The sequence below is a fragment of the Mustelus asterias genome, chromosome 19 (genome assembly GCF_964213995.1).
Source record: "Mustelus asterias chromosome 19, sMusAst1.hap1.1, whole genome shotgun sequence".
NCBI lineage: Eukaryota > Metazoa > Chordata > Chondrichthyes > Carcharhiniformes > Triakidae > Mustelus > Mustelus asterias.
In genome coordinates, this window is record NC_135819.1 from 43,425,757 (window position 1) to 43,450,660 (window position 24,904).

Sequence of the window (24,904 nt, forward strand, 5' to 3'; positions counted from 1 at the left end):
CCATTTATTGTATAACTCCTCCCTACATTATTTCTTCCAAAATGCATCACTTCGCATTTTTCTGGATAAAATTCCATCTGCCACCTCTCCGCCCAATTTTCCAGCCTATCTAAATCCTGCTGTATTGCCCGACAATGCTCATCGCTATCCGCAAGTTCAGCCATCTTTGTGTCATCCGCAAACTTGCTGATAACATCAGTTACACCTTCTTTCAAATCATTTATGTATATCACAAATAGCAGAGGTCCAGTACAGAGCCCTGCGGAACACCACTGGTCACAGACCTCCAGCCGGAAAAAGACCCTTCGATCGCTACCCTCTGTCTCCTATGGCCAAGCCAGTTCTCCACCCATCTAGCCACTTCTCCTTGTATCCCATGAGCCTTAACCTTCTTAACCAACCTGCCATGTGGGACTTTGTCAGATGCCTTACTGAAATCGATATAGATGACATCCACGGCCCTTCCTTCGTCAACCGTTTTTGTCACTTCCTCAAAAAACTCCACCAAATTTGTAAGGCACGACCTCCCTCTTACAAAACCATGCTGTCTGTCACTAATGAGATTGTTCCGTTCCAAATGCACATTCATCCTGTCTCTAAGAATCCTCTCCAACAACTTCCCTACCACGGACGTCAAGATCACTGGCCTATAATTTCCCGGGTTATCCCTGCTACCCTTCTTAAACAACGGGACCACATTCGCTATCCTCCAATCCTCAGGGACCTCACCTGTGTCCAAAAAAGCGACAAAGATTTCCGTCAGGGGCCCAGCAATTTCATCTCTCGTCTCGCTGAGCAGTCTAGGATAGATGCCATCAGGCCCTGGGGCTTTGTCAGTTTTAATGTTCCCTAAAAAACCTAACACTTCCTCCCTTGTAATGGAGATTTTCTCTAACGGGTCAACACCTCCCTCCGAGATACTCCCGGTTAACACGTCCCTCTCCTTTGTGAATACTGATGCAAAGTATTCATTTCGGATCTCCCCTATTCCCTTGGGTTCTAAGCATAATTCCCCTCCTTTGTCCCTGAGAGGTCCAATTTTCTCCCTGACAACTCTTTTGTTCCTAACGTATGAATAGAATGCCTTAGGATTCTCCTTAATCCTGCCTGCCAAGAACATCTCGTGACCTCTTTTTGCCCTTCTAACTCCCTGTTTGAGTTCTTTCCTACTCTCTCTGTATTCCTCCAGAGCTCCATCTGTTTTCAGTTGCCTGGACTTAACGTACGCCTCCCTTATCATTTTAATCAGATCCTCAATTTCCCTGGTTATCCACAGCTCTCGAATCCTATCTTTCCTATCTTTCCTTTTTACAGGCACATGCCTATCCTGCAGCCTTATCAATTATTCCTTAAAAGACTCCCACATGCCAGATGTGGACTTACCCTCGAACATCCTCTGTATCATTCACTGTATTTTCAGTCCATTCAGATGGAAGGTTTGAATGTGTACCAGTTGAGTTGTTCCAGATTGCTTTTGGTAAGCATCTTGTTTGAATGTGCTTGTTTTTGCTTTGTCTTGATGGGAAAATGGTCCACAGAAAGGAATGAATGATTGCTTTATTTCAGTTTTAGTTCACATTTGCTTCTCAGTGCACAAGCTGTAAAGGCATGCATGTTGGTGTTTTTACTTTCCTCACTGCTAATTGGTGCATATTCATGTTGACACTGACAGCATTTTTCATTGAAAAGAAATTGTAATAGTAAATACTACCTGATAGAGTAGATGTCTTGCATTATCAATTATAATGTTTGAAAGAGGACAGTGTTATTGAATGTGATTATTGATCATGATGGAGGTTGTGTGACGTGTCCGTGAAGTCCGCTTGAGATCATGAATGGCAGCATTTATGATTTTAAAAAGATAGTAATAAGGCAGACTGTCCAAACTTTAATGGGCACTGGAAGATCCTGGTTTTGGCATTCTGCATTGCTGTTTTGGAAGCGTCGATTGAAATTTAAAATTTGACATATTTACATTTGCAATTTGAAGAGCTAGGATTTTGGTGCTATTGATTTTAGATCGCTAAATCCATTTATTCATATGAATGATTATTGGTAAGACATCAGCAGATCTGAGATGTACAGTAATGCATGGTTTGTCTGTGACCAAAAGGCTTACTGGAAAGCACCTCGTATGTTGACTTGCAGAATGACAAGAGTCTTTTATTTTGATTCAGCAGTATGATAGACCTTGCCAGTGAAATTTATATGCAGTCAGACGTAATTATTCCTTCCAACAGAATAAATTCAAAGCAGTAAATTTCAATATCATAATGAGTTCCTGATCGGAAATGGCACTTGTTCAGTAGGATTTTAGAATAACACACTTTATCCTTTGGAAAACAAATGATTTAGTCTGTTTTAAAATTTCACTTTTACAGGCAAATAACATCCAAATCTTTTTGAGAAAATTTGGTGCCACATTTGCTGACCCTGTGTTGAATTTTTTGTAATTGCCTGAAAAGTAGCTGGTTTTTGCAGGCAACCTGGTCGGGAACTGTAAGCGCTGCATTTGTGGAAGGGAATGATAAATTTTGTAGTTTGCATATGAATATTTTCCTTTTTCCTTCGCAATGTGGAACCATTTGCCCCTTGAGGCTTTGACTGACATAATGATGCCAAGATGAACAAAAAATCTTGTGAAACACTTGCAGCAGTAATGAATAAATATTCTGTACAAATTCCGCTTTTCTTTAGGTCCGACACCATTCACAGGAACTGGAAGACCTACAACTTCAGAGACTACCGTCAGTGGTGAGTATTGTTTTTAGCATCTTCGTCACCAGAAATTAATTTATTTCATTGGTAGATTAATAGTGTTAAATTTTTGCTCCACTACATAGGGCCAACAGCAATGACTCCATCAGGTGTACCAACTGTTCCCATGACAGCAATTACTGGTGAGTAGATCTCCTTACACATTATAACCTGATATTAATGTTGAACAATTTGTAATTTAATACTCTGCAGCATTTTTTCTGTTACGTTGGACCAGCACCAACTCGGATGATCGTAACTCCCATTGTTTCTGAAACGAGGAATAATGATGGGTGTATTCATTCACATTGTCACAATAATATTTCAGATCCTTGAATAATTAACTTTCACTAACAAACAACATTTGAAACTTGTGAAATTTAACATTGTGTTGCTGAGAGCAGGTCAATGATATTGTTGTTCCTTCAGGCAACATGGCTGAGGAACTGTTCTGAAGGGAAACCTCAGAATTTGGTGAGGGAATTATTGCTGATTGTCTAGATTGTTTACAGATCTTGTTTGTTCCTCCTGAGTTGCAAGCAATTCCTAGTTCAGAATTTGTCTGAGTTAATGATGCTTGTAATTAAAGATTTCCTTGGAAATGAATTGCAGTAGTAGTGAATAAATACTCTGTTCAAATTTCTGTGTTGTTTAGGGCCAACAACAACTGCGGGAACTGGAGGACCAACCACTTCAGAGACCACCGTCAGTGGTGAGTTTCGGTTTTATCGTACTCACCACATCAAATTATTTTGTGTGCTTCGTGGACTAATGTTGTTTCATATTATCTCTGCTACCTAGGGCCAATGGCAATGACTGTGACAGGTACACTTCCTGTTTCTGAGAGCAGAATTACTGGTGAGCAGAGCTTCTTCATGCTAGAAGATGCTGTTAATCTACTGCTATTTGTGATTTTTAACTCTTCCATATGTCTGCAGTTACATTGGACCTACACTAGCTGCAGGACAGTCACTCAGATTGTTTCCGACACTTGGGGCCCGATTTTACCATTTTCATTCTAAGTGCTGAATCTGGGCATAATGCAGATCCGACATAGAAATCTGCTTTCAGGCGCCCCCATACGCACTCAGCCTGAAAAAAGCATCTCCAGTCCGATTCACATTGTGGGCGGGGCTTTGAGCGGCCGAAACGATTGGATCTCTGAACTGCGCATGCGCAGTGAGAAAAAAATTTGAAAAGGCGCGCCTGTGTCAGACCACTCCTGGGCCGCAGAAAGTGGAGAAAGCGGCCCGGGAGCGACCAGCAGGAGTGATGGCCCCCACACACATCACTGTCCCCCTTATCCAAACCCCCCACTACCTACACACATCGCTGTCCCCCTTATCTACCCCTCCCCACTACCCACACACATCACTGTCCCCCTTATCCAAACCCCCCACTACCCACACACATCGCTGTCCCCCTTATCCACCCCTCCCCACTACCCACACACATCACTGTCCCCCTTATCCACCTCCCCACTACCCACATACATCACTGTCCCCCTTATCCACCCCCCCACTACCCACACACATCACTGTCCCCCTTATCCACTCCCCCACTACCCAGACTGATCGCCACCACTACCCCCTCCCCCCCCTATCGATTGCCCGCAGAGTGGCAGCGGACCCCCCAGCCGCACCCCACCCCCCCACCAGAGATATATCTGCCCCCCTAGCAGAGATCCATCTGCCCCCCCCGCCAGAGATCCATCTGCCCCCCCCCAACTGAGATACATCTTACCTGTCTCCCTCCTCCCCCCTCCCCCGACAATGATCTGGCCCCACTCATCCCCCCCCTCCACAGAGAATGGTCTGGCCTCACTCACCCCACCCCACCGCAGACAACGATCTGGTCTCACTAATCCCCGCCCCAGAGAATGGTCTGGTCTCACTCACCACCCTCCTTCCCAGAGGAACATCTGACCCACCTCCTCCTCCCTCCCCACCAGACAACGATCAGCCCTCCCCCTCCCCCCCCACCAGAGATACATCTGACCCGCCTCCGCCTCCTCCTCCTCCACCCCCCCCCCCAACCAGACAACGATCTGGCCTCACTTCCCTCCCCCCTGCAACCAGAGAATGATCTGACACCCACCCCCCCACCCCCCTGCCCCACTGTTCTGAGTCAGAGAGCCGTTGGAAGCTCAGAACGTGCTCTTCAGCAGTTGGAGCGCCCGATTCAGACTTTTATTTAGCAGGCCCATTACGGCGCGGTTCCGCATTGGCAAACGCGGTGGTAAAGGGGAAATGCTGATAGAGTTGGGCGGGCAGTTCATTAATTCAATTTAAATGCATGCAAATACATTTAAATCGCCGTTGCGCCCGTTTTGGGCACGAATCAAATCGCTGCCATTCCCGGGTTTCGGTAAAGTGGCAATTTGCGTGGACACGAGTGCAGATCGCTTTAATGGCCTCACACCTGAATTTACCATGTTTTCGCGCCCGAAAACAGGCGCGACTCAATGGTAAAATCGGGCCCTTGGATTCACAATGAGTGAATGTATTCTCAGTGTCATATGATGTTTGTGCTGCCAAGGTGGCCCAGCCATGTGCCATGTTTGTGGTGCGTCATTGCAGTTCACTATATTTTCAGTCCATTCAGATGCAATGGTATAAATGTGTCCCAGTTGAGTTGTTCCATATTGCTTTAGGTAAACATCTTATTGGTTGAATGTGTTTGTTTCTGCTTTGTACTGATAATAGTTTCTGATGGGAAAATGATCAACAGATAGGAATTAGTGATTGCTTTATTTCAGTTTTTGTCCACATTTGCTTCTCAGTGCAGAAACTGTAAACGCATGCATGTTTGCTGTTTAACTTGCCTCACTGCTAATTGATGCATATTCATGTTGAGACTGACAGAGCTTTTCATTGAACAGAAATTGGAATCGTAAATGCTACCTGATAAAGTAGACATCTTGAATTATCAATTATAAAGTTTAGAAGAGGGCATTTCTTTGAATGTGTTTATTGATCATAATGCCGGCTGACACGATCTTGTGAATATGAATGGCAATATATTTGTATTCAAATGGATAGTAATGAGCAAAACTGTCCAACCTGTAATGAGCAATGGAAAATCCTGGTGTTGACATTCTGAATTTGTGTTTTGGAAGCGTATATTGAAATTTAGAGTCTGTCCATTTGAATCATGCATTTGAATTTTGAAGACGTAGGAAATAGCTGCCATTCAATTTGGAAGCTATACCCATTTATTTGCATGGATGATGATGGGTAAGGCAACTGGTACTTTGAGGAGCACAATAATGTTTGTTCATTCTGAGAGTGAAGAGTCAGGCTCGAAAGTATCCAATTTGTAGAATGCAGCGGTCATTGTAGTCTTTTGTTTTGACATTGGAATATTATCATCCTTAAAAATAAAATTTCTTTACGGAAATACAGACCAAGTAATTCCTTCCACACAAGTGAAATCAAAGTGCAGGTATTCGGGAGATTTATATGTTATTGTTCTGAAATGCAATTTTTTTTTGGTGAGAATTTAAAAACACATTTGATTGTTTCAAAGACAAATCTTTTCTTTTACCATTAAAAATGAGCTATCATCAGCAAACAACATCTCAAACTTGTGGAGAAACCTAACGTTTTTGCTGATAGCAGGTCAATTATATTGTTATTCCTGCAGGCAACATGTCTGAGGAACTGCTCTGAAGGGACTCCTCAGAATTTTATGTGAGGGAATTATTGCTGATATTCTGGATTGGTTATGGATCTTGATTGTTTCTTACTGAGGTGCAAGGAATTCCTGATCAAGAATTTGATTAACATGATGATGCTTATGACTAAACATTTACTTGGAGATGAATTGCCATAGTAGTGAATAAATACTCTGTCCAAATTTCTGTGCTGTTTAGGGCCAACGATCACTGCAGGAACTGGAGGACCAACAACTTCAGAGACCACCGTCAGTGGTGAGTTTTGGTTTTATCGTACTTGCCACATCAAATTAATCTGTGTGCTTCGTGAACTAATCTTGTTTCATATTATCTCTGCTCTCTAGGGCCAATGGCAATGACTGTAACAGGGACACTTCCTGTTTCTGAGAGCAGAATTACTGGTGAGCAGAGCTTCGTCATGCTATAAGCTGCTGTTAATCTTCTGCTATTTGTGATTTTTAACTCTTCCATATGTCTGTGGTTACATGGGAGCTACACCAGCTAGCAGGACAGTCACTCAAATGGTTTCTGAAACTGGGATTAACAATGAGTGAATGTGTTCTTCGTGTCATACGATGTTGGCACTGCCAAGTTGACCCAGCTAAGGGACATGTTGTTGGTGCATCACTGCAGTTCACTATATTTTCATTCCATTCAGATGGAAGGATTTGAATGTGTACCAGTTGAATTGTTCCACATTGCGTTTTGTAAGCATCTTCTTGGTTGAATGTGTTTGTTTCTGCTTTGTTCTGATTATAGTTTCTGATGGGAAAATGGACAACAGATAGGAATTAGAGATTGCTTTATTTCAGTTTTTGTCCACATTTCCTTCTCAGCACAGAAACTGTAAACACATGCATGTTGGTGTTTTACTTACCTCACTGCGAATTGATGCATATTCATGTTGACACAGACAGAGCTTTTCATTGAACGGAAATTGGAATATTGAGTGCTCCCTGATAGAGTAGATGTCTTGCATGTTCAATTATAACTTTTGGAAGAGGACAGTGTTATTGAATATCATTATTGATTATAATGAGGTTTGTGTCTGTGAAGTCCGCTTGAGACCATGAATGGCAGCATTTATGAATTTAAAAGATAGTAATAAGGCAGACTGTCCAAACTTTAATGAGCACTGGAAGATCCTGGTTTTGACATTCTGCATTGCTGTTTTGGAAGCTTATGTTGAAATTTAAAATTTGACATATTTGCATTTGCATTTTGAAGAGCTAGGATTTTGCTGCTATTGATTTTAGATCGTTAAATGCATTTATTCGCCTGAATAATCATAGGTCAGGCATCAGGAGATTTGAGATGTTCAATAATGCATGGTTTGTCTGTGACCAAAAGGCCTACGGGAAAGCACCTCATTTGTTGACTTGCAGAATGACAGAGTCTTTTATTTTGATTCAGCAGTATGATAGATCTTGCTGGTGAAATTTATATGCAGACACGTAATTATTCTTCCACAGATTAAATTCAAAGCAGTAAATTTCAATTTCATAATGAATTCCTGATCAGAAATGCCACTTGTTCAGTGGGATTTATGAATGACACACTTTATTCTTTGGGAAATAAACGATTTAGTCAGCTGTAAAATTTCACTTTTACTGGCAAATAACATCCAAATAATTTTGAGAAAACCTAATGCCACATTTGCTGACTCCATGTCGAATTTTTTGTAATTGCCTGAAAAATAGCTGGATTCTGACGGGCACCTTTGTTGAGGAATTGTTCTGAATGGTAACCACTACATTTGTGGAAGGGAATGATTAATTTTGGAGTTTGCATATGGATATTTTCCTTTTTCCTTATCAAGGTGGAACCATTTTCCACTTGAGGCTTTGACTAACATCATGATGCGAAGATGAATAAAAAATCTTGGGAAACAATTGCAGCAGTAATGAATAAATATTCTGTACAAATTCCGCTTTTCTTTAGGACCGACATCATTCACAGGAACTGGAAGACCTACAACTTCAGAAACTACCGTCAGTGGTGAGTATTGTTTTTGCATCCTCGTCCCCTGCAATTAATTTATTTGATTAATAGATTAATATTGTTTCAAATTTGTTTGACTTCATAGGGCCAACAGCAATGACTCCATCAGGTGTACCAACTGTTCCCGTGACAGCAATTACTGGTGAGTAGATCTCCTTACACATTATAACCTGATATTAATTTCAAGCAATTTGTAATTTAATACTCTGCAGCATTTTTCCTGTTACCTTAGACCAGCAACAACTAGAACGATAGTAACTCCACTTGTATCTGAAACGAGGAATAATGATGGGTGCATTCATTCACATTGTCACAATAATATTTCAGAACCTTGAATAATTAGCTTTCACAAACAAACAACATTTGAAACTTGTGAAATTTAACATGTGTTGCTGAGAGCAGGTCAATGATATTGTTGTTCCTTCCGGCAACATGGCTGGGGAACTGTTCTGAAGGGAAACCTCGGAATTTGAGTGTGGGATTTATCGCTGATCTGCGAGATAGTTTATGGATCATGTTTGATCCTTACTGAGGTGCAAGCAATTCCTGCTTAAGGAATTTGACTAAGATAATGATGCTTCTAACTACACGTTTTCTTGGAAATGAATTGCAGTAGTAGTCAATAAATAATCTGTACCAATTTCTGTGCTGTTTAGGGCCAACAAGAACTGCAGGAACTGGAGGACCAACAACTTCAGAGACCACCGTCAGTGGTGAGATTTTGTTTTATCGCACTCACCACATGAAATTAATTTGTATGCTTTCTGAACTTATGTTATTTCATATTATCTCTGCTCCCTAGGGCCAATGGCAATGACTGTGACAGGTACACTTCCTGTTTCTAAGAGCAGAATTACTGGTGAGCAGAGCTTCTTTCATGTCATAAGCTGCTGTTCGTTTTGTGGGATTTGTGATTTTTAACTTGACCATAGGTCTGCAGTTACGTTGGACCTGCACCAGGTAGCAGGGCAGTCACTCATATAGTTTCCGAAACTGTGATTAACAATGACTGAATATATTCTCAGTGTCATACGATGTTTGTGCTGCCAAGGTGTCCCAGGCGAGGGACATGTTGTTGGTGTGTCAATGCAGTTCATTGTATTTTCAGTCCATTCAGATGGAAGGGTTTGAATGTGTACCAGTTGAGTTGTTTCGTATTGCTTTTGGTAAGCATCTTCTTGTTTGAATGTGCTTGTTTTTGCTTTGTCCTGATGGTAAAATGGTCAACAGATAGGAATTAGAGATTGCTTTATTTCAGTTTTTGTACACATTTGCTTCTCAGTGCAGAAACTGTAAACACATGCATGTTGGTGTTTCACTTGCCTCACTGCTAATTGATGCATATTCATGTTGAGACTGACAGAGCATTTCATTGAACGGAAATTGGAATATTAAGTGCTACCTGGTAGAGTAGATGTCTTGCATTATCAATTATAATGTTTGGAAGGGGACAGTGTTATTGAATATCATTATTGATTATAATGAGGTTTGTGTCTGTGAAGTCCGCTTGAGACCATGAATGGCAGCATTTATGAATTAAAAAGATAGTAATAAGGCAGACTGTCCAAACTTTAATGAGCACTGGAAGATCCTGGTTTTGACATTCTGCATTGCTGTTTTGGATGTTTATGTTGAAATTTAAAATTTGACATATTGCATTGTCATTTTGAAGAGCTTGGATTTTGGTGCTGTTGATTTTAGATCGCTAAATGCATTTATTCGCATGAATGATGATAGGTAAGACAACAGGAGATTTGAGATGTACAATAATGCATGGTTTGTCTGTGACCGAAAGGCCGACTGGAAAGCACCTCATTTGTAGACTTGCAGAATGACAGTCTTTTATTTTGGTTCGGCAGTGTGATAGACCTTGCCGGTGAAATTTATATGCAGACGGACAGACATAATTATTCCTTCCAACAGAATAAATTCAAAGCAGTAAATTTCAATATCATCAAGAATTCCTGATCGGAAATGCCACTTGTTCAGTTGGATTTTTGAATGACACACTTTATTCTTCGGAAAACAAATGATTTAATCACCGTTAAAATTTCACTTTTACTGGCAAATAACATCCAAATCATTTTGAGAAAATGTAATGCTATATTTGCTGACTCCATGTTGAATTTTTTGTAATTGCCTGAAAAGTACCTGGTTTTTGAAGGCAACTTGGTCGAGGAACTGTTCTGAATGGTAAGCGCTGCATTTGTGGAAGGGAATGATTAATTTTATAGTTAGCAAATGGATATTTTCCTTTTTCCTTTCCAATGTGGAACCATTTGCCACTTGAGGCTTTGACTGACATAATGATGCTAAGATGAACAAAAAATCTTGGGAAACAATTGCAGCAGTAATGAATAAATATTCTGTGCAAATTCTACTTTTCTTTAGGGATGACACCAATCACAGGAACCGGAAGACCTACAACTTCAGAGACTACCGTCAGTGGTGAGTATTGTTTTTGGCATCCTCGTCAGCTGAAATTAATTTATTTGAATAGTAGATTAATATTGTTTCAACTTTGCTCGACTACTTAGGGCCAACAGCAATGACTCCATCAGGTGTACCAACTGTTCCCGAGACAGCAATTACTGGTGAGTAGATCTCCTTACACATTATAACCTGATATTATTATTGAGGAATTTGTCATTTAATACTCTGCACCAACTCGGATGATAGTAACTCCCATTGTTTCTGACACTGGGAGTAATGATGGGTGCATTCATTCACATTGTCACAATAATATTTCAGAACCTTGAATAATTAGCTTTCACAAGCAAGCAACATTTGAAACTTGTGAAATTTAACGTTGTGTTGCTGAGAGCAGGTTAGTGATATTATTATTCCTTCAGGCAACATGGCTGAGGAATTGTTCTGAAGGGAAACCTCAGAATTTGAGTGAGGGAATTATTGCTGATCTGCGAGATACTTTATGGGTCATGTTTGATCCTTACTGAGGTGTAAGCAATTCCTGGTTAAGAATTTGACTAAGATAATGATGCTTATAACTAAACATTTCCTTGGAAATGAATTGCAGTAGTAGTGAATAAATACTCTGTCCAAATTTCTGTGCTGTTCAGGGATAACAACAACTGCAGGAACTGGAGGACCAACCACTTCAGAGACCACTGTCCGTGGTGAGTTTCGGTTTTATCGTACACGCCAGAGGATATTAATTTGTGTGCTTTGTGAACTAATATTGTTTGATATTATCTCTGCTCCCTAGGGCCAATGGTAATGACTGTGACAGGTACACTTCCTGTTTCTGAGAGCAGAATCACTGGTGAGCAGAGCTTCTTTCATGTTATAAGCTGCTGTTAGTTTTGTGCTAATTGTGACTTTTAACTCTACCATAGGTCTGCAGATTTGTTGGACCTGCTCCAGGTAGCAGGGCAGTAACTCAGATTGTTTCCGACACTGGTATTCACAGTGAGTGAATGTATTCTCAGTGTCATACGATGTTTGCGATGCCAAGGTGACCCAGCTAAGGGACATGTTGTTGGTGCATCATTGCAGTTCACTGTATTTTCAGTCCATTCGAATGCAATGGTATAAATGTGCTCCAGTTGAGTTGTTCCATATTGCTTTAGGTAAGCATCTTATTGGTTGAATGTGCTTGTTTCTGCTTTGTACTGAACTGATAATAGTTTCTGATGGGAAAATGATCAACAGATAGGAATTAGTGATTGCTTTATTTCAGTTTTTGTACACAGTTGCTTCTCAGTGCAGAAACTGTAAACACATGCATGTTGTTGTTTTACTTGCCTCACTGCTAATTGATGCATATTTATGTTGAAACTGAAAGAGCTTTTCATTGAACAGAAATTAGAATAGTAAATGCTACCTGATACAGTGGATGTCTTGAATTTTCAATTTTAATGTTTAGAAGAGGACAGTGTTATTGAATATGATTATTGATCATAATGCAGGCTGACACGATCTTGTGGATATGGGTGGCAGCATATCTGTGTTCAAATGGATAGTAATGAGCAGAACTGTCCAACCTGTAATGAGCAATGGAAAATCCTGGTGTTAACATTCTGAATGTGTGTTTTGGAAGCATATTTTCAAATTTAAAGTCTGTCTATTTGAATCATGCATTTGAATTTTGAAGACCTAGGAAATTGCTGCCATTCAGTTTGGAAGTTACATCCATTTATTTGCATGGATGATGATGGGTCAGGCAACAGGTACTTTGAGGAGCACAATAATGCTTGTTCATTCTGAGAGTGAAGAGTCAGGTTCAAAAGTATCCAAGTTGTAGAATGCAGCAATCAATGTTGTCTTTTGTTTTGATACTGGAATATTATCATCCGTAAATATAAATTTCTTTACGGGAATACAGACCAAATAATTCCTTCCACACAAATGAAACCAAAGTGCAGATTATCGGGAGAGTTGTATGTCTTATTATGAAACGCGATTTTTTTTTGGTGAGAATTTAAAAAGACATTTAATTGTTTCAAAGATGAATTTTTTTTTAACCTTTAAAACTGAGCTATCATCAGCAAACAACATCTCAAACGTGTGGAGAAACTGAACGTGTTTGCTGACAGCAGGTCAATTATATTGTTATTCCTGCAGGCAACATGTCTGAGGAGCTGCTCTGAAGGAACTCTTCAGAATTTTACGTGAGGGAATTGTTGCTGATATTCTAGATTGATAATGGATCTTGTTTGTTTCTTACTCAGGTGCAAGCAATTCCTTGTTGAGAATTTGACTAACATAGGGCCCGATTTTACTATTTTGATTCTGAGTGCTGAATCTGGGAGTGTTCCAGATTCGACTTGTAAACCTGTTCTCAGGCATCCCCAGAGAGCGATCTGACACACCTCCCCCCACCCCAGAGAGCGATCTGACACACCTCCCCCCACCGCCACCCCCCCCCCCCCCACCCCAGAGAGCAATCTGACACACCTCCCCCCACCGCCCCCCCCCCCCCCTGCCCTCCTCCCCCCCCCCCCCCCCCCCCGACCCCAGAGAGCGATCTGACACACCTCCCCCCACCGCCCCCCCCCCCCCCCCCAGAGAGTAGACCCCCCTTCCACCCCCCCCCACCTTACCAGAGAGCGATCTGACCCACCTCCCTTCTCCCCCACCACCAGAGAGTGATCTGACCCGCCTTCCTCATCCCCCCATCAGAGATCCATCTGACCCACCTCCCTCCCCCCCACCAGAGATCCATCTGACCTGCCTACCTCCTTCCCCTCCACCAGAGATCCATCTGACCCACCTCCCTCCTTCCCCTCCACCAGAGAGCATTCTGACCCACCTCCCTCCTCCCCCACCAGAGATCCATCTGACCTGCCTACCTCCTTCCCCTCCACCAGAGATCCATCTGACCCACCTCCCTCCTTCCCCTCCACCAGAGAGCATTCTGACCCACCTCCCTCCTCCCCCACCAGAGATCCATCTGACCTACCTCCCTCCTCCCCCACCAGAGATCCATCTGACCCGCCTCCCTCCCTCCCTCCCCTCCCCCTCCCCAACCGCCTATCTCATTTAGGGAGCCGCTGGAAGCTCTGAGCTTACCTCTTCAGTAGCTGGAGCGCCCGAAACCGATCTTTGCAGTCAATGCCTGTTTCATGCTGAATCTGGATGGGTGAACACAGTGGTAAAGGGGGAAATGCCAGTAAGTTTGGACATCCAGCCCATTAAGTCAATTTAAATGCATGCAAATGCATTTCATTTGACGTCACGCCTATTTCGGGCACGGTGCCGATCGCGGCCATTTTAGGCACTTGGTAAAACGGTTATGGGCACAGAGGCGGTCGCGGATCATGCTACTCACCTCACATCCGACTTTACCGAGTTTTCACTCCCGACAACGGATGCAGCTTGCTGGTAAAATCGGGCCCATAATGATGCTTCTAACTAAACATTTCCTTGGAAATGAATCGCAGTAATAGTGAATAAATACTCTGTCCAAATTTCTGTGCTGTTTAGGGCCAACAACAACTGCAGGAACTGGAGGACCAACAACTTCAGAGACCACCGTCAGTGGTGAGGTTTGGTTTTATCGTACTCACCACATCAAGTGAATTTGTGTGATTCGTGGACTAATCTTATTTCATATTATCTCTGCTCCCTAGGGCCAATGGCAATGACTGTGACAGGTAAAATTCCTGTTTCTGAGAGCAGAATTACTGGTGAGCAGAGCTTCTTTCATGTCCTAAGTTGCTGTTAGTTTTGTGCTATTTGTGATTTTTAACTCTACCATAGGTCTGCAGTTACGTTGGACCTGCACCAGTAGCAGGACAGTCACTCAGATAATTTCCGAAACTGTGATTAACAATGATTGAATGTATTCTCAGTGTCATACGATGCTTGTGCTGCCAAGGTGTCCCAGGCAAGGGACATGTTGTTGGTGCGTCATTGCAGTTCACTGTGTTTTCAGTCCATTCAGATGGAAGGGTTTGAATGTGTTCCAGTTGAGTTGTTCCATATTGCTTTTGGTAAGCATCTTCTTGCTTGAATGTGCCTTTTTTGCTTTGTACTGATGATAATATGGTCAACAGATAGGAATTGGTGAATGCTTTATGTCTGTTATTTTGTGGACTTTTACTTCTCAGTTCAAAAACTGTGAGCACAATCATGTTGGTGTTTTACTTACAAAACTGCTAAATGCTGCACATTTATGATGAGATTGAAAGAGCTGTTCATCGAACAGAAACAGGAAGATTAAATGCTTGCTGATAAAATAAATGTCTGACATTATCAATTACAACTTTTTAGAAGAGGACAATGTTACTGAATAAGATTATTGATTATAATGCCGGCTGCCCGACGTGTCCCTGTTGCCAACTTGTGAATATGAATGGCAACATATTTGTATTCAAATGGATGGTAATGAGCAAAACTGTCCAACCTGTAATGAGCAATGGAAAATCCTGGTGTTGACGTTCTGAATTTGTGTTTTGGAAGTGTATATTGAAATTTAAAGTCTGTCTATTTGATGCGTGCATTTGAATTTTGAAGACCTTGGAAATAGCTGCCATTCAGTTTGGAAGCTACAACCATAAATTTGCATGGATGATGATGGGTAAGACACACAGAGGGACCAAGGTGAACAAGTCCACAGATCTTTAAAGGTGGCAGCACAGGTGGAGAGGGTGGTGAAGAAGGCATATGGCATTCTTGCCTTTATTGGACGGGGCATAGAATATAAAAGTTGGCATATGATGTTGCAGCTGTGTAGAACGATGGTTAGGCCACATTTGGAATACTACATCCAGTTCTGGTTGCCACACTACCAGAAGGACGTGGAGGCTTTGGAGAGAGTACAGAGAAGGTTTACCAGGATGTTGCCTGGTATGGAGGGTCTTAGCTATGAGGAGAGATTGGGTAAACTGGGGTTGTTCTCCCTGGAAAGACGGAGGATAAGAGGCAACCTAATAGAGGTGTATAAAATTATGAAGGGCATAGATAGAGTGAACAGTGGGAAGCTTTTTCCCAGGTCGGAGGTGACGAACACAAGGGGTCACGGGTTCAAGGTGAGGGGGGCAAGGTGCAACACAGATGTCAGGGGGACGTGTTTTACACAGAGGGTGGTGGGGGCCTGGAATGCACTGCCAAGCAAGGTGATTGAGGCGGACACGCTGGGATCGTTTAAGACTTATCTAGATAGCCACATGAACAGACTGGGAATAGAGGGATACAAAAGAATGGTCTAGTGCGCACATGAGTGGCGCAGGCTTGGAGGGCCGGTGGGCCTGTTCCTGTGCTGTATTGTTCTTTGTTCTTTGTAAGGCAACTAGTGCTTTGAGGAGCACAATAATGCTTGTTCATTCTTAGAGTGAAGAGTCAGGCTCAAAAGTATCCAATTTGTAGAATGCAGCAATTAATGTAGTCTTTTGTTTTGATGCTGGAGTATTATCGTCCTTAAATATGAAATTTCTTTACAGAAACACAGACCAAATAATTCCATCCACACAAATAAAAACAAACTGCAGATTATTGCGGGACTTATATGTTATTGTTCTGAAATGTGATTTGTTTAGTGAGAATTTAAAAAAACATTTAATTGTTTCGAAGATCATACTTTTTTCTTAAGCTTTAAAAATGAGCTATCATGAGCAAACAACATCTCAAACTTGTGGGGAAACTTAACGTGTTTGCTGACAGCAGGTCAATTATATTGTTATTCCTGCAGGCAACATGTCTGAGGAACTGCTCTGAAGGAACTCCTCAGAATTTTATGTGAGAGAATTATTGCTGATATTCTAGATTGGTTATGGACCTTGTTTGTTTCTTTCTGAGGTGCAAGCAATTCCTTGTTAAGAATTTGATTAACATGTTGATGCTTATAACGAAACATTATCTTGGAAATGAATTGCAGTCGTAGTGAATAAATAGTCTGTCCAAATTTCTGTGCTGTTTAGGGCCATCATCACCTGCAGGAACTGGAGGACCAACAACTTCAGAGACCACCGTCAGTGGTGAGTTTCGGTTTTATCGTACTCACCACATCAAATTAATTTGCGTGGTTCGTGGACTAATGTTGTTTCATATTATCTCTGCTCACTAGGGCCAATGGCAATGACTGTGACAGGCACACTTCCTGTTTCTGAGAGCAGAATTACTGGTGAGCAGAGCTTCTTTCATGTCTATAAAATAATGAGGGGCATAGACAAGGTAGATAGTCATTATCTTTTCCCAAAGGTAGGGGAGTCTGAAACTAGAGGGCATAGGTTTAAGGTGAGATGGGAGAGATACAAAAGTGTCCAGAAGGGCAATGTTTTCACACAGAGGGTACTGAGTGTCTGGAACAAGATGCCAGAGGTAGTAGTAAAGGCGGGTACAATTTTGTCTTTTAAAAAGCATTTCGATAGTTACATGGGTACGATGAGTATAGAGGGATATGGGCCAAATGCGGGCAATTGGGATTAGCTTAGGGGTTTAAAAAAAAAGGGCGGCATGGACAAGTTGGGCCGAAGGGCCTGTTTACATGCTGTAAACCTCTATGACTCTATGTTATAAGCTGCTGTTAGTTTTGGGCTCTTTGTGATTTTTAACTCTGCCATACGTCTGCAGTTACATTGGACCTGCACCAGGTCGCAGGGCAGTCACTCAGATAGTTTCCGAAACTTTGATTAACAATGATTGAATGTATGCTCAGTGTCATACGATGTTTGCAATGCCAAGGTGTCCCAGGCAAGGGACATGTTGTTGGTGCATCATTGCAGTTCACTGTATTTTCAGTCCATTCAGATGGAAGGGTTTGAATGTGTACCAGTTGAGTTGTTCCATATTGCTTTTGGTAAGCATCTTCTTGTTTGAATGTGCTTGTTTTTGCTTTGTCCTGATGGTAAAATGGTCAACAGATAGGAATTAGTGACTGCTTTATTTTAGTTTTTGTACATTTGCTTCTCAGTGCAGAAACTCTAAACACATGCATGTTTTACTTGTCTCACTGCTAATTGATGCATATTCATGTTGAGACTGAAAAAGCTTTTAATTGAACAGAAATTTGAATAGTAAATGCAACCTGATAGAGTAGATGTCTTGCATTATCAATTATAACGTTTGGAAGAGGACAGTGTGATTGAATATGATTATTAATCATAATGCAGGTTGTGCGACGGTCTCTCTGAAGTCAGCTTGAGACCATGAATGGCAGTATTTATGAATTTAAACAGACAGTAATAAGGCAGACTGTCCAAACTTTAATGAACACTGGAAGATCCTGGTTTTGACATTCTGCATTGCTGTTTTGGAAGCGTATATTGAAATTTAAAATGTAATGTATTTGCATTTGCAATTTGAAGAGCTAGGGTTTTGGTGCTATTGATTTTAGATCGTTAAATCCATTTATTCGCATGAATGATGATAGGGAAGGCAACAGGAGATTTGAGATGTACAATAATGCATGGTTTTCTGTGACCGAAAGGCCGAATGGAAAGCACCTCATTTGTAGACTTGCAGAATGACGGAGTCTTTTATTTTGGTTCGGCAGTGTGATAGACCTTGCTGGTGAAATTTATATGCAGACAGACAGACATAATTATTCCTTCCAACAGAATAAATTCAAAGCAGTAAATTTCAATATCATAATGAATTCCTGATCGGAAATGTCACTTGTTCAGTGGGATTTTTGAAAAACACACCTTATTCTTTGGAAAATAAATGATTTAGTCACCGTTAAACTTTCACTTTTACTGGCAAATAACATCCAAATCATTTTGAGAAAATTTAGTGCCACATTTGCTGACCCCCATGTTGCATTTTTTGTAATTGCCTGAAAAGTACCTGGGTTTTGAAGGCAACTTGGTCGAGAACCTGTTTTGAATGGTAAGCGCTGCATGTGTGGAAGGGAATGATTAATTTTGTAGTTTGTGTGCAGATATTTTCCTTTTTCCTTTCCAATGTGGAAACATTTGCCACTTGAGGCTTTGACTGACATAGTGATGCTAAGATGAATAAAAAATCTTGGGAAAGAATTGCAGCAATAATGAATAAATATTCTGTACAAATTCCGGGCTTTTAGAACATGGAACATAGAACATTACAGTGCAGTACAGGTCCTTCAGCCCTCGATGATGCGCCGACCTGTGAAACCAATCTAAAGCCCATCTAACCTACACTATTCCAATATCATCCATATGTTTATCCAATGACCATTTAAATGCCCTTAATGTTGGCGAGTCCACGACTGTTGCAGGCAGGGCATTCCACGCCCTTACTACTCTCTGAGTAAAGAACCTACCTCTGACATCTGTCCTATATCTATCACCCCTCAATTTAAAGCTATGTGCCCTTGTGCTAGCCATCACCATCTGAGGGAAAAGGCTCTCACTGTCCACCCTATCTAATCCTCTGATCATCTTGTATGCCTCTATTAAGTCACCTCTTAACCTTCTTCTCTCTGACGAAAACAGCCTCAAGTCGCTCAGCCTTTCCTCATAAGACCTTCCCACCATACCAGGCAACATCCTGGTAAATCTCCTCTGCACCCTTTCCAATGCATCCACTTCCTTCCTATAATGCGGCGACCAGAACTGTACGCAATACTCCAAGTGCGGCCGCACCAGAGTTTTGTACAGCTGCAACATGACCTCATGGCTCCGAAACTCAATCCCTCTACCAATAAAAGCTAACACACCGTACGCCTTCTTAACAACCCTATCAACCTGGGTGCCAACTTTCAGGGATCTATGCACATGGACACCGAGATCTCTCTGTTCATCCACACTACCAAGTTTCTTACCATTAGCCCAGTACTGTGTAATCCTGTTATTCCTTCCAAAGTGAATCACCTCACACTTTTCCGCATTAAACTCCATTTGCCACCTCTCAGCCCAGCTCTACAGCTTATCTATGTCCCTCTGTAACCTGCAACATCCTTCCGCACTGTCCACAATTCCACCGACTTTAGTGTCATCCGCAATTTACTAACCCATCTGTCTACGCCCTCATCCAGGTCATTTATAAAAATGACAAACAGCAGTGGCCCCAAAACAGATCCTTGCGGTACGCCACTAGTAACTGAACTCCAGGATGAACATTTCCCATCAACCACCACCCTCTGTTTTCTTACAGCTCGCTAATTTCTGATTGAAACCGCTAAATCACCCTCAATCCCATGCGTCCGTATTTTCTGCAATAGCTTACCGTGGGGAACCTTATCAAATACTTTACTGAAATCCATATACACCACATCAACTGCTTTACCCTTATCCACCTCTTTGGTCACCTTCTCAAAGAACTCAATAAGGTTTGTGAGGCATGACCTACCCTTCACAAAACCATGTTGACTATCCCTAATCAAATTATTCCTTTCTAGATGATTATAAATCCTCTCTCTTATAATCCTTTCCAAAACTTTGCCCACAACAGAAGTAAGGTTCACTGGTCCCTTTTCTTTAGGGCCGACACCATTCACAGGAACTGGAACACCTACAACTTCAGAGACTACCGTCAGTCGTGAATATTGTTTTTGCATCCTCGTCCCCTGCAATTAATTTATTTGATTGATAGTTAATATTGTTTCAAATTTGCTTGACTACATAGGGCCAACAGCAATGACTCCATCAGGTGTACCAGCTGTTCCCAAGACAGCAATTACTGGTGAGTAGATCTCCTTCCACATTATAACCTGATATTAATGTTGAGGAATTTGTAATTTAATACTCTGCAACATTTTTTCTGATATCTTGGACCAGCACCAAATCAGATGGTAGTAACTCCCGTTGTTTCTGAAACGAGGAGTAATGATGGGTGTATTTTCACGTTGTCACAATAATATTTCCGAACCTTGAATATTTAGCTTTCACAAGCTAATTAGAGAGAAGAAGGTTAAGAGGTGACTTAATAGAGGCATACAAGATGATCAGAGGATTAGATAGGGTGGACAGTGAGAGCCTTTTTCCTCGGATGGTGATGGCTAGCACAAGGGCACATAGCTTTAAATTGAGGGGTGATAGATATAGGACAGATGTCAGAGGTAGGTTCTTTACTCGGACAGTAGTAAGGGCGTGGAATGCCCTGCCTGCCACAGTAGTGGACTCGCCGCATTATAGGAAGGAAGTGGATGCATTGGAAAGGGTGCAGAGGAGATTTACCAGGATGTTGCCTGGTATGGTGGGAAGGTCTTATGAGGAAAGGCTGAGCGACTTGAGGCTGTTTTCGTTAGAGAGAAGAAGGTTAAGAGGTGACTTAATAGAGGCATACAAGATGATCAGAGGATTAGATAGGGTGGACAGTGAGAGCCTTTTTCCTCAGATGGTGATGGCTAGCACAAGGGCACATAGCTTTAAATTGAGGGGTGATAGATATAGGACAGATGTCAGAGGTAGGTTCTTTACTCAGAGAGTAGTAAGGGCATGGAATGCCCTGCCTGCAACAGTAGTGGACTCGCTAACATTAAGGGCATTTAAATGGTCATTGAAGCTTGTGCAATTTAACATTGTCTCACTGAGAGCAGGTCAATGATATTGTTATTCCTTCAGGCAACATGGCTGAGGAACTGTTCTGAAGGGAAACCTCAGAATTGGAGTGAGGGAATTATTGCTGAACTGTAAGATAGTTTATGGGTCATGTTTGATCCTTACTGAGGTGCAAGCAATTCCTGGTTAAGAATTTGACTAAGATAATGATGCTTATAACGAAACATTTCCTTGGAAATGAATTGCAGTAATAGTGAATAAATACTCTGTACCAATTTCTGTGCTGTTTAGGGCCAACAACAACTGCAAGAACTGGAGGACCAACAACTTCAGAGACCACCATCAGTGGTGAGTTTCGGTTTATTGTACTCACCACATGAAATTAATTTGTGTGCTTCGTGGGCTAATGTTGTTTCATCTTATTTCTGCTCCCTAGGGCCAATGGCAATGACTGTGACAGGTACACTTCCTGTTTCTGAGAGCAGAATTACTGGTGAGCAGAGCTTGTTTTGCTTTATAAGCTGCTGTTAGTTTTGTGCTATTTGTGATTTTTAACTCGACCATAGGTCTGCAGTTACGTTGGACCTGCACCAGGTAGCAGGGCAGTCAGTCAGATAGTTTGCGAAACTGTGATTAACAATGATTGAATGTATTCTCAGTGTCATACGCTGTTTGCGATGCCAAGGTGTCCCAGGCAAGGGACATGTTGTTGGTGCGTCATTGCAGTTCACTGTATTTTCAGTCCATTCAGATGGAAGGGTTTGAATGTGTACCAGTTGAGTTGTTCCATATTGCTTTTGGTAAGCATCTTCTTGTTTGAATGTGCTTGTTGGTTAACAGATAGGAATGAGGGATTTCTTTATTTCAGTTTTTGTACACATTTCCTTCTCAGTGCAGAAACTGTAAGCACATACATGTTGGTGTTTACTTGCCTCACTGCTAATTGATGCATATTCATGTTGAGACTGAAAGAGCTTTTCATTGAACGGAAATTGGAACAGTAAATGCTGCCTGATACAGTAGATGTCTTGCATTATTAATTATAACATTCAGAAAAGGACAATGGTATTGAATATGATTATTAATGATAATGCAGATTGTGCGGCATGCCCCTGAAGTCAACTTGAGATCATGAATTGCAGCATTTGTGAATTTAAAAAACCAGTAATACGGCAGACTGTCCTAACTTTAATGAGCAGTCGTAGATCCTGGTTTTGACATTCTGCATTGCTGTTTTGGAAGCGTATATTGAAATTTAAAATTTGATATATTTACATTTGCATTTTGAAGAGCTCGGATTTTGGTGCTATTGATTTTAGATCGCTAAATCCATTTATTCGCATGAATGATGATTGATAAGGCATCAGGAGATTTGAAATGTACAATAATGCATGGTTTATCTGTGACTGAAAGGCCGAATGGAAAGCACCTCATTTGTAGACTTGCAGAATGACAGTCTGATAGACCTTGCTGGTGAAATTTATATGCAGTCTGACTGTCAAAATTATTCCCTCCAACAGAATAAATTCAAAGCAGTAAATTTCAATATCATAATGAATTCCTGATCGGAAATGCCACTTGTTCAGTGGGATTTTTGAAAGACACACCTTATTCTTTGGAAAATAAATGACTTAGTCACTGTTAAGATTTCACTTTCACTGGCAAATAATATCCCAATAATTTTGAGAACACTTAGTGCCTACATTTGCTGACCCCATGTTAAATTTTTTGTAATTGCCTGAAAAGTAGCTGGTTTTTGAAGGCAACTTGGTCAAGGAACTGTTCTGAATGGTAAGCGCTGCATTCGTGGAAGGGAATGATTAATTTTGTCGTTTGCGTACCGATGTTTCCTTTTTCCTTCACAATTTGGAACCATTTGCCACTCGAGGCTTTGACTGACATCATGATGCTAAGATGAATAAAAAGTCTTGGGAAACAATTGCAGCAGTAATGAATTAATATCCTGTACAAATTCCGCTTTTCTTTAGGGCTGACACCATTCACAGGAACTGGAAGACCTACAACTTCAGAAACTACCGTCAGTGGTGAGTATATTGTTTTTAGCATCCTCGACACCTAAAATGAATTTATTTGATTGGTAGATTAATATTGTTTCAAATTTGCTCAACTACATAGGGCCAACAGCAATGACTGCATCAGGTGTACCAACTGTTCCCAAGACAGCAATTACTGGTGAGTAGATCTCCTTACACACTATAACCTGATATTCATGTTGAAGAATTTGTAATTTAATACTCTGCAGCATTTTTTCTGATATCTTGGACCAGCACCAACTCGGATGTTAGTAACTTCCATTGCTTCGGAAACGAAGAGTTATCATGGGTGTATTTTCTCATTGTCACAATAATATTTCAGAGCCTTGAATAATTAGCTTTCACAAGCAAACAACATTTGAAACTTGTGAAATTTAACGTTATGTTGCTGAGAGCAGGTCAATGATATTGTTATTCCTTCAGGCAACATGGCTGAGGAACTGTTCTGAAGGGAAACCTCAGAATTGGAGTGAGGGAATTATTGCTGATCTGTGAGATAGTTTATGGGTCATGTTTGACCCATACTGAGGTGCAAGGAATTCCTGGTTCAGAATTTGACTAAGATAATGATGCTTATAATTAATGATTTCCTTGTAAATGAATTGCAGTAGTAGTGAAAATATACTCTGTCCAAATTTCTGTGCTGTTTAGGGTCAACAACAACGGCAGGAACTGGAGGACCAACAACTTTTCCCGGCTCGGGTCACTGTCTGTGTGGAGTTTGCACATTCTCCTCGTGTCTGCGTGGGTTTCCTCCGGGTGCTCCGGTTTCCTCCCACAGTCCAAAGATGTGTGGGTTAGGTTGATTGGCCAGGTTTAAAAAATTGCCCCTTAGAGTCCTGGGATGCGTAGGTTAGAGGGCTTAGTGGGTAAAATATGTGGGGGTAGGGCCTGGGTGGGATTGTGGTCGGTGCAGACTCGATGGGCCGAATGGCCTCCTTCTGCACTGTAGGGTTTCTATGATTTCTATGATGAACTTCGAAGACCACCGTCAGTGGTGAGATTTGGTTTTATCGTACTTGCCACATGTAATTACTTTGTGTGCTTCATGGACTAATGTTGTTTCATATTATCTCTGCTCCCTAGGGCCAATGGCAATGACTGTGACTGGTACACTTCCTGTTTCTGAGAGCAGAATTACTGGTGAGCAGAGCTTCTTTCATGTTATAAGCTGCTGTTAGTTTTGTGGTATTTGTGATTTTTAACTATACCATAGGTCTGCAGAGACGTTGGACCTACACCAGGGCAGTCACTCAGATAGTTTTCGAAACTGTGATTAACAATGATTGAATGTATTCTCAGTGCCATACGATGTTTGTGCTGCTGAGGTGTCCCAGGCAAGGGACATGTTGTTGGTGTGTCATTGCAGTTCACTGTATTTTCAGTCCATTCAGATGGAAGGGTTTGAATGTGTACCAGTTGAGTTGTTCCATATTACTTTTGGTAAGCATCTTCATGTTTGAATGTGCTTGTTTTGCTTTGTCCTGATGGTAAAATGGTCAACAGATAGGAATTAGCGATTGCTTTATTTC